Consider the following 8579-nt stretch of genomic DNA (forward strand, 5'->3'; position numbering starts at 1 on the left):
AGGCCGACTCTATGTAATGTAATACAGGGCGTCTGTTTTATCTCAATACAGTGAATATCTGGCGTGACAGTGAACGTGTTAATAAGTAAATATTGTTCACATTATGTCGTGTTTGATGTCATTTTCATCAGAAAAATCTCATCAATATGTTAAGAAAAATTTCGGGATAAAAAGACGTAAAATTAAAAAAGTTGGTATTTAAATCGCTTGGTTGCCTCGACTCACGTTTCATCCTTATCTTTTATTCGCTGTCCTTGTCTACGTTCGGCAAACTACAAAGGCGGGCGCGAGGCTCGAAAACGTAGTCCCTGACTCTACAAGTGTCAGGTTTAGGTTCCTTGCGGACTGACACTTGTGGAGACATTACTGTAATAGTAACTCTAGAATTTAATTACATTTCAATGAAGAAAATTTAAGTTATACAAAATCTTACAACCACACAGAGTTACAATTTATTAATGAAAGATGATTATGGCCAAGAATTAAGTGAAACACATTCTGTATTAAAGCATCGAGTAAAATTATCACCAACACTGGATATTGTAAGACACAAAAATAAATCTAATTTAAGTAATTTATGCTATTATCATTCATTCACATTTTCATCCTGCTCATCTAATGCTTTTTCAATCAATGATAAAGAATAAGTTATTAGTAAGACAAATAAGTTAAATAAAGTTCAATCAATATTATTATTATAAAGGGGTCAAAAGTGCCCTAAACCAAATTCGACTTGCGATATATCATTCGATAGTTTATCAAAGAAGAACAATTTGTGTTAATTTTCAACATTGCATCTCGACGGGGGGATGTAGTAAAGGGTAAAAATGAGAAATCACGTGTTTGCTCAATTTTTTCCACCTTGGTACATGAATAATTTTGAAAAAAATTAGAGACACTTCAGTCAACGAGGCACATGTTTGCAGACTCTTTCAGATTTTGAAACTAAAGATCCAAGCTATAAAAAATAAAAAAACGCAAAATAAAGATGCTAAAAGATGCCCATTTTGTATTGAAGGATTCCCGGAACTATGATTATATTTGTTGAGCAAGTACGTACTGTTCATACTATTATTCAGAACTTCTTCATATTTTTTGGTTCGGTGCGCCGTAGTTAAAAAAATTAAAAACCGATTTTTTTTTGCTTTTTGCGTGTCAGAGTAACATATTCGGCGAATTTTCGTATCGTATTAAGGGGGGATCACCAATTAGAAACATGAAAGGAGGACGTTAAAGAAAGGTTAATTTTGGCATACGGCCGGAACGAAAAATTCTTTTACAGCATGATTCCACGCATCCTAAGGAACGAAAAATGTAATTGTCATTTTTTTCGGAAATGATGGGAAAGTTATGAAAAATGCGGTTCAAGGTAAGAGTATGACCATACTTATATTCCGTCTCGTTTCCTTCATAAATTAACCACTTAGAAACTCATATTGAGTATTATTTACAAAGATTGCTGTACATTAGTGTTTAATAAAAACCAAAAATAATGAAAAATAATTAATGACAAATTAATCGAAACAAGGAATTCGTTGATGACACAACGCTTATATTCTAAGCAATCGGAAACCAATAATTATTTATTCTCGAAGTGATAAAAGTTATAATAGTAAATATGATAAAATAATCGTCACGACAGGGATTACATAAATTATTAATATAATTCGAATGATACAACTTGAAACCAGAGTGAAAAGTAATTTATGTATAAGTACTTACATACACTTGTCTTTCGCCCACATATCACTCAAATTTCGTAACTTATTGTAAACTTATTTCGTAACTGGCTTCAAAATTTGCACGGTAAAACACTGATGTGCCACGGTGCCAGTCTTTTCCTAGCTTACATCTGCCTTTGCATGGTATCTTGGCTATCACCGTCCAAGACCATGATGCAAAATGGATACGAGAACTTGTTCTGCTCGGCACTGGGTATGTTCTTTTTCTGTGCATAGATCTTCTAACGAAATGAAATCGCACGTATTAATTAGCTACGAATGAGAAACGCGTCTATCTCTATATAGAAATTTTCTATTTTAGAATTCACTTATTTTATTTTTCAAAGTACTCAAAGCTAAAATACTCACACCTCATGGTACTTTAACTGTATATAACTGTTACCCACTGTCTACTATTCTAATCGTGAAGATTAGGACAGCGGGTATGCGTAGCTCTTAGCTTAGTATCCCTTTCCAAAATTGAGAATTTTGGAAAAGGATACCAATTTCCAGGTCCCACCGCGAGGAGGTGACTACGCAAGGGACCCGACAAAAACACATACCCTACTGGCAGCTCTCTTATCTCCAGAGATACGCGTTTCTCATTCGTAGCAAATGAAAGGAACACTTTATTAAAAATTCGTGTCTTTAGAATAATTCGCGATACGATATACGAGTGTCCTAAGTTTCATTTTCAGTCGCAACGCTAATTATTTTCTCATTCTGAATGTAATATCGAAAGATTCGAAAGATCTTACGTTCTCCCTCAGCGGAGTATTGAAAAAGTATACATCGCGGTTAGGTAAGATTCAGACACATTCGCGACGCGATTGAAACGACAGATCCGCGATCATTGAAGAGAACCAACGAGCCTAAACGACGTGCCCACGAGTAGCGCGCGATACTCCTGGACGAGTACGTCTTGAAAAAGCTCGAAGGAACTGAATGATAGAGAATCGATTTTCGCGAGAACATTATTGTTCTATGCTTGAAATTGACGATAGTGAAAAGTAGAAAGTGTTTTATTAATTATGCTACCGAATGAGACGCGTATCTCTGTAAGAGAGCGCGCACATGGTTGTACAATTTTCTATCTTAGAATTAACTTTTATCTTATGAACTACTTAAAGTTGAGACTATCGCGCACACGGTAATTTTTTAAATTTACCTACACAGTCAAATTTCTTCTTTCGAAATTTCAAAATTTCTCAATTTGCATTATTCCATTATTTCTGATAGTTTTTATTAGATATATAAAATCGAAAAGTATTGTTAAATGGAATAGGAGGATAAATTATTACGATATTTTAATTTTAAATTTTATTACATACATAAAATCGTAAGAGAAGTAAATTATAAAATGGAATAGGAGTATAAATTATTAGGATATCATTATTATTTGTCGATAATCAGAAGGAGTGTAATGGAATTCGTAGTAATTTATCAAATTTATGTTTAAACGTCTGATAATGAAACTCATAGCTGAACTCATGGAAAAATTCTTTTTCGAATTGGAGAGAATCGAGCTCATATATGAGCACGAAATATTCATCTAGAAAATATTGAATTGATCATTAAAAAAACATAGAACTCACTGGACGCAGACTACACAGCTGAACATTGTAAAATAGATACTTTTTATCTTATCAGTATTGGCAACAACAAGCTTAGAGAACTGATCTTTACGATCAAAAACGCCCAGACAGTTTATTTTCATTTTACTTAGTAAGGAAAGCTGCAAATTTATGTCGTTTGTTCAAAATTTCGATGGAATTACGAGGAAAGTATCAAATGAAAGCAGCAATTAAAATCGCTATTATTAAACGCAACGTGACAATTTTATTATTTCTGTGGAAATAGAAAAATGATTAAATTGGGATATTTGCTGCAAAAATAAAATATAAATTTGATTGAAAAGATAAACAATTGATTCGACTCACCATTCGTAGCCACAGTTCCATCCTCTCAGATCCATCGAGCCTTGGGAATTCCCTCAGTGACCCATTTCAGTCCTCCCAGCCTTCAATTTTCACCCACAATTGACCATTGCAATTTAGATCTCGAGGCTCCTCTCAATCCACGAAACTTTCAGAATTGCCTCGATGAGCCATTCGAGTTCCCTCAGACTTGATTTTTGAATCCACCAGTGGCCACAATCGCAGATTTTCAGACCCAATGACCAAGACCCACCAGACTTAGGAAGCTGTGGAACTGTCGCGCGGAAATGTATACAAATCGCGATTTCCTTCAAGTGTAGTTTAATTCGTTGAATTTTATTTAGACCCGAAACCGCGAATTTTTATCATCCTCCATTTCAGATGGGGTATTTAGCAAAAGTTTAATGGCAATGTCAACTAAACGCGCTCAAAAAAGAAAAGAAATGCAAGAACCGAAAAAGGGATGAGGCTATTATTTAAACGCGACGCGACGTAATAAATTCTCGTGTCGATCGAAAATAATGGGTGTACATTTGTTACGAAAATTGACTCTAAATTGAATTAACGCGGTATACTATTGGGGTATTCTAATAATGGGAGGGCGTTTGCACCATTAGTGCAGTAGAGTTCGGATGTGAACTCACATCCATCGAGTTCTTCCTTCAGCTCTTGGTAGTTCAGCTTCAGCCGGTGAATTTCCGGTTTCGAGCGCGACCACTGGTATTAGCTGTCTCCTTCTCGCAATTACGATCTATCGCAGAAAGTGGAGTGTCACGGTTTCTCTCGTTTTTATTTTCCTCCTCTTTCCTCGCTACGTTTTCCCTATTTTTATCTCTTTGCTCTCCTCTTTCTTCCTTTTTTCCTTCTTTTTTGGGTTTTACACAACTGTAATTTTGAGGTAGTAGTCGGGCTTCTGATTTAATTTCACGCTGTCACTTCGCGGGAGGATAAAATACATTATGTGGAACGAAACGACTCCAAGTTGTGAAATTACGGGATTTTTATCGACGATATCCCAAGTTGGTTTTCTTCGGTGTTTGATTGATTATTTAAGAGACTTATAATTGGTTCTATGGGACGTTTCGTGCTTCATTTTGCTCGACTGTCTTAAATAAAATTACTTGGAATATTTTATATATTTATTAGTGAAATAAATAATGTCATATTTAACGATTAATGTGTGAAAACATTTTTTGAAGTAGCGTTAATAATAACATATAGTCTCCTTTTTATCGCATAATACGTTAGCTTTTATTTATTACATTATAAATCATTGTAATGAAAGAAATGATTATTAATTGTTTATAATTTAATTTTTGTTATAGAATATTAGAATGTTTTCGTGAAATACCGATAAGAAAAATGTTCGACTCAACAGACTCCGTGGCGCAACGGTAGCGCGTCTGGCTCCAGTCCAGAAGGTTGCGTGTTCAAATCACGTCGGGGTCAATTTGTATTTAAATTTTTTTTTATTTTTTCTTAAAAGATTAATTTTTTCAAAAAACAGAAAATCAATATTTATTGACTTAAAAAAAGAGCATTTCAACCGTGATGAATATTTTTTGCTAAGGTGCGTCATAATTGAAAAAATTAAAAAGCGATTTAGCGAAGATCTTTCATGTAAAAAAATAACTTGTATTTTTCCCAGTTTGGCTGACGCTTACAACGTTTAAGCGTCCGACTCCTACTTTCCTGATTGCTGGAAAAAAGCAAGAACAATAGCCATACTTAAGAAAAAGTAAAGATAAACACATTCGAAATAATTGTAAACCGATATACCTGCTTTCCAACGTTGGAAGGATTACGAAAAACTTATAAACGACCACATAGAAGCGGTATGTTGAGACAAAATCTTTTTATTCTAGTGTGACAGTCGTTTTTTTTTAGGCCTTTTTTGCTAATTTATTATAGAAGTTCAGTAACAGTTACTAACATGAGCTTCATTCCTGCGTATTTACTTGCCCTTGAAGAATAATTACAAATTTTGTTGTTGAAAAATAATTAAATGTAGTTGCTGTGGAACACGGAAAACACTGGATGAAAAAAAAAGTACGTTGATGGTTGCCATGATTTGAGCCGTTCTGCTTATCTGAATTGAAAAGATCCAATTGATTCTTATTTAGTATGCGTCTGGCTATGGTCGGTAGTAGAATAAAATAAAAATATTGCAAACTAAAAAAATGGCGGCATTTTGCATATGAAGTTTCGATTTTTTCGACTTTTTTTCGTCTTTCAGAGGCTGCAAAAACTAGAAAAAAATGTATTTTGGCATAACTGTACTACCGACCATAGCCATACATGTGCTAAAGACATGTGCAAAATTTGAGTTCGATTGGTACAGTAGTTTTTGCCAAATCGTGGCAACCATTTCAGGAAACATTGTTTCGAGAAAAACGCGTTTAAAGTGTTAATTGCAATTTACATAGGGATAATTTCATTTATCATTAATCTGCTAGTCCAAGATCATAGATGGGACCTTCCTCTTCTTGAAACAAATGTTGTTTAGCTGTTCTTTCTTCTTTCCTATCAGTTTTGGCTTTTTTAGTGAAGTCACTTATGCGTTGTGCCGAGCGATTGATACGAGTTTTGTTACAACAGTTCACATGCATTTCAGTTTCTTCACCAATTGTTATCCCCATTACTGATAATACTTTAAGAATTATTAAATATAATTACTATCAAAAAAGGAGAGGATGGCTCATAATTAACGTCGACATTTGGTTTCTATTTTATTCCTTTACTTGTGTTAATAAGCAATTATTATTATTATTATTTTAAATACACTTTCCCGAACCTCAATCACAAATCCAAGTAAATTCCACATATACAGGGAGTTGCTGAGGTGACTCTGAACAACTTCTTCCTTTACCAAAATGTTGTTTGAAGCTTCGTTTTTAAATTATTAACGAAAAACACTGGCCAATCAGAGCGCGCGTAGAGCCCGCGCTCAACCACGGGAGCGATGACTCTCATCCGCGCGCGATCGTGAACAAGCGTACGCGTGACTTCTCGGCTATCGATCGCTATCGATTTGCCTTTGCACCGCTATTTTTATAAGGCTTAGAGAAATGGTGTTTTGTCGTCATTTCGACGTTTGTATAAATTTTTGAAAAAACTGCAAGTAGTCGGAATAGCGAAGGTCGTTTTTACAACTTTTTTATCTGAGCTCGTAATGAAAATCTAAAAAATACGTTTTGTAGATCTATGTCAATTATACACACGCTGAAAATTTCATCGAACGATGTGTCTATATGCAATATGTAACAAGCATTCAAAAGATCTTATCCAGCAATGGAGTGTAGATAATCCATATTTATAATATTCTACATTGGGTCTAAGTCTATCAATGTGTTCCTCGTTCATCATTCTAGGAGTAGCACTGCAGATATAGCATGTTTGTGTGGAATTAGTTCCACTTACAACATTACATACACTGCCCTCAATCATTGTAAATAGCATACGGTATGAAATATTCCAATCATTACCGTAGCGATCCGCAAAATCTGTGCTCGATATTAAATTATCAATTATATGTTCCATTCGTTTTCGTTCAGATTCAACCAATGCTGATGTTTCTTTCTTCAATGTAATTTTAAATGGACGACAGAATAATGTTGACGATGGTGTTTGATTTTCCGGTAAAACGTTTCCAATTGCATCGATTAAACGCAAAAAAAAAAACAAATGCGATTAAAAATAAGAATTCGTCTGTATCTTCTGATTGAGAAAATCTCTGCTTATACCTACTATGACCTGAACTACCATCAAACCCCCACTTACATATTAAGGTAACTGCACGAGAGGTGCTGTTTTCAATATTATTTTCAGTAATTTTAATTATAGAAATTACAGGTTTTTTAAGAATTTCCTGAAAATCAACTTCCCCATGAATTTCAGAGGCAGAAATGGATAGCAAAAGCTGTCTCTCTGTATTTTTCATGACAGTAACTCCATAGAATGCTCGAGTTACTATTATTCATAGTATTTTACAGGATATTGTATTTACAAAAACGAAGACGTAAAACGAAGCTTCTTATGAAAAAATTTTATTCTACATTTCCGATTTAGTTTTTTACGTAGAATCACCCTCTGCTCGCTTGTACCACCAGTTACAGGACACTCTGTATAATGCTTGTGCACGCAATGGTAATATCATTGAAGATACAAATGATTCCTGCGGAGAAGTTAGTTTCGCAGCAAATGTTAATTCAGTCGGTGATCGTGTATTTACAAGATCTGACACCCTTCGCTTCTTTGTGGAAACTGATACCTCTTCAAAGAGAACTTATGATCTTCCATTTTGAGTACCACTAGGCCCAGATCTATCAGACTTGTTTGATAAAATACTGACGATTTCCTCTGGTAATTTAATGTTTGCCATCAACCAAGTTCCGTGTTTCTTCGCAAATTTATCGTGTCCCTTAGAACATCGATCCCACTTCGTTTGTATTTCCAAACAAAGTATGTAAATGCGCGAATTTACGAACAGTCTCTTGCATTTCATCTGATACATCATTCAAATTAAACATGTTCAATGTTTTCTGGTAAAGAGCATCATGTTTCCCCTCTTTTGGCGTGTTTCGCCAAACTTCGTAGAAATCGCTACTGCTTACCGATTCTAAAAACTAAAATATCCCAAGAATTCCCTTTTTAATTCCGTTTGGAAGTTGGAAAACGTGGAAACGAAGAAAGGAATGGAACTGGAGTAAATAAAACTTACCCATGTTTTTAGATGTAACATATTTTAAATAATAACACTGAAGTAGAACACTCTTAACATATTATGACAGAAAGAAAAACAATAAAAATAAATACAAAACAAAAATTCACTTTTATATAATATCGCTATACGCGATCTCTGCTGGCTTGCGTAGTTATTATTCGACTTCGAGTCTGATTTCTTACCTCAGTTTGTTATTTG

At 34.5% G+C, this 8579-nt stretch overlaps 1 non-coding gene across 1 annotated transcript; it reads left to right on the top strand.

The window, feature by feature from the left end:
• Positions 1–5035: 5035 nt before the first annotated feature.
• Positions 5036–5107, top strand: Trnaw-cca. The gene has a single exon. It is a non-coding gene; the product is annotated as a tRNA-Trp (tRNA).
• Positions 5108–8579: the final 3472 nt, after the last annotated feature.

The sequence above is a fragment of the Habropoda laboriosa genome, unplaced genomic scaffold (genome assembly GCF_001263275.1).
Source record: "Habropoda laboriosa isolate 0110345459 unplaced genomic scaffold, ASM126327v1 scaffold89, whole genome shotgun sequence".
NCBI lineage: Eukaryota > Metazoa > Arthropoda > Insecta > Hymenoptera > Apidae > Habropoda > Habropoda laboriosa.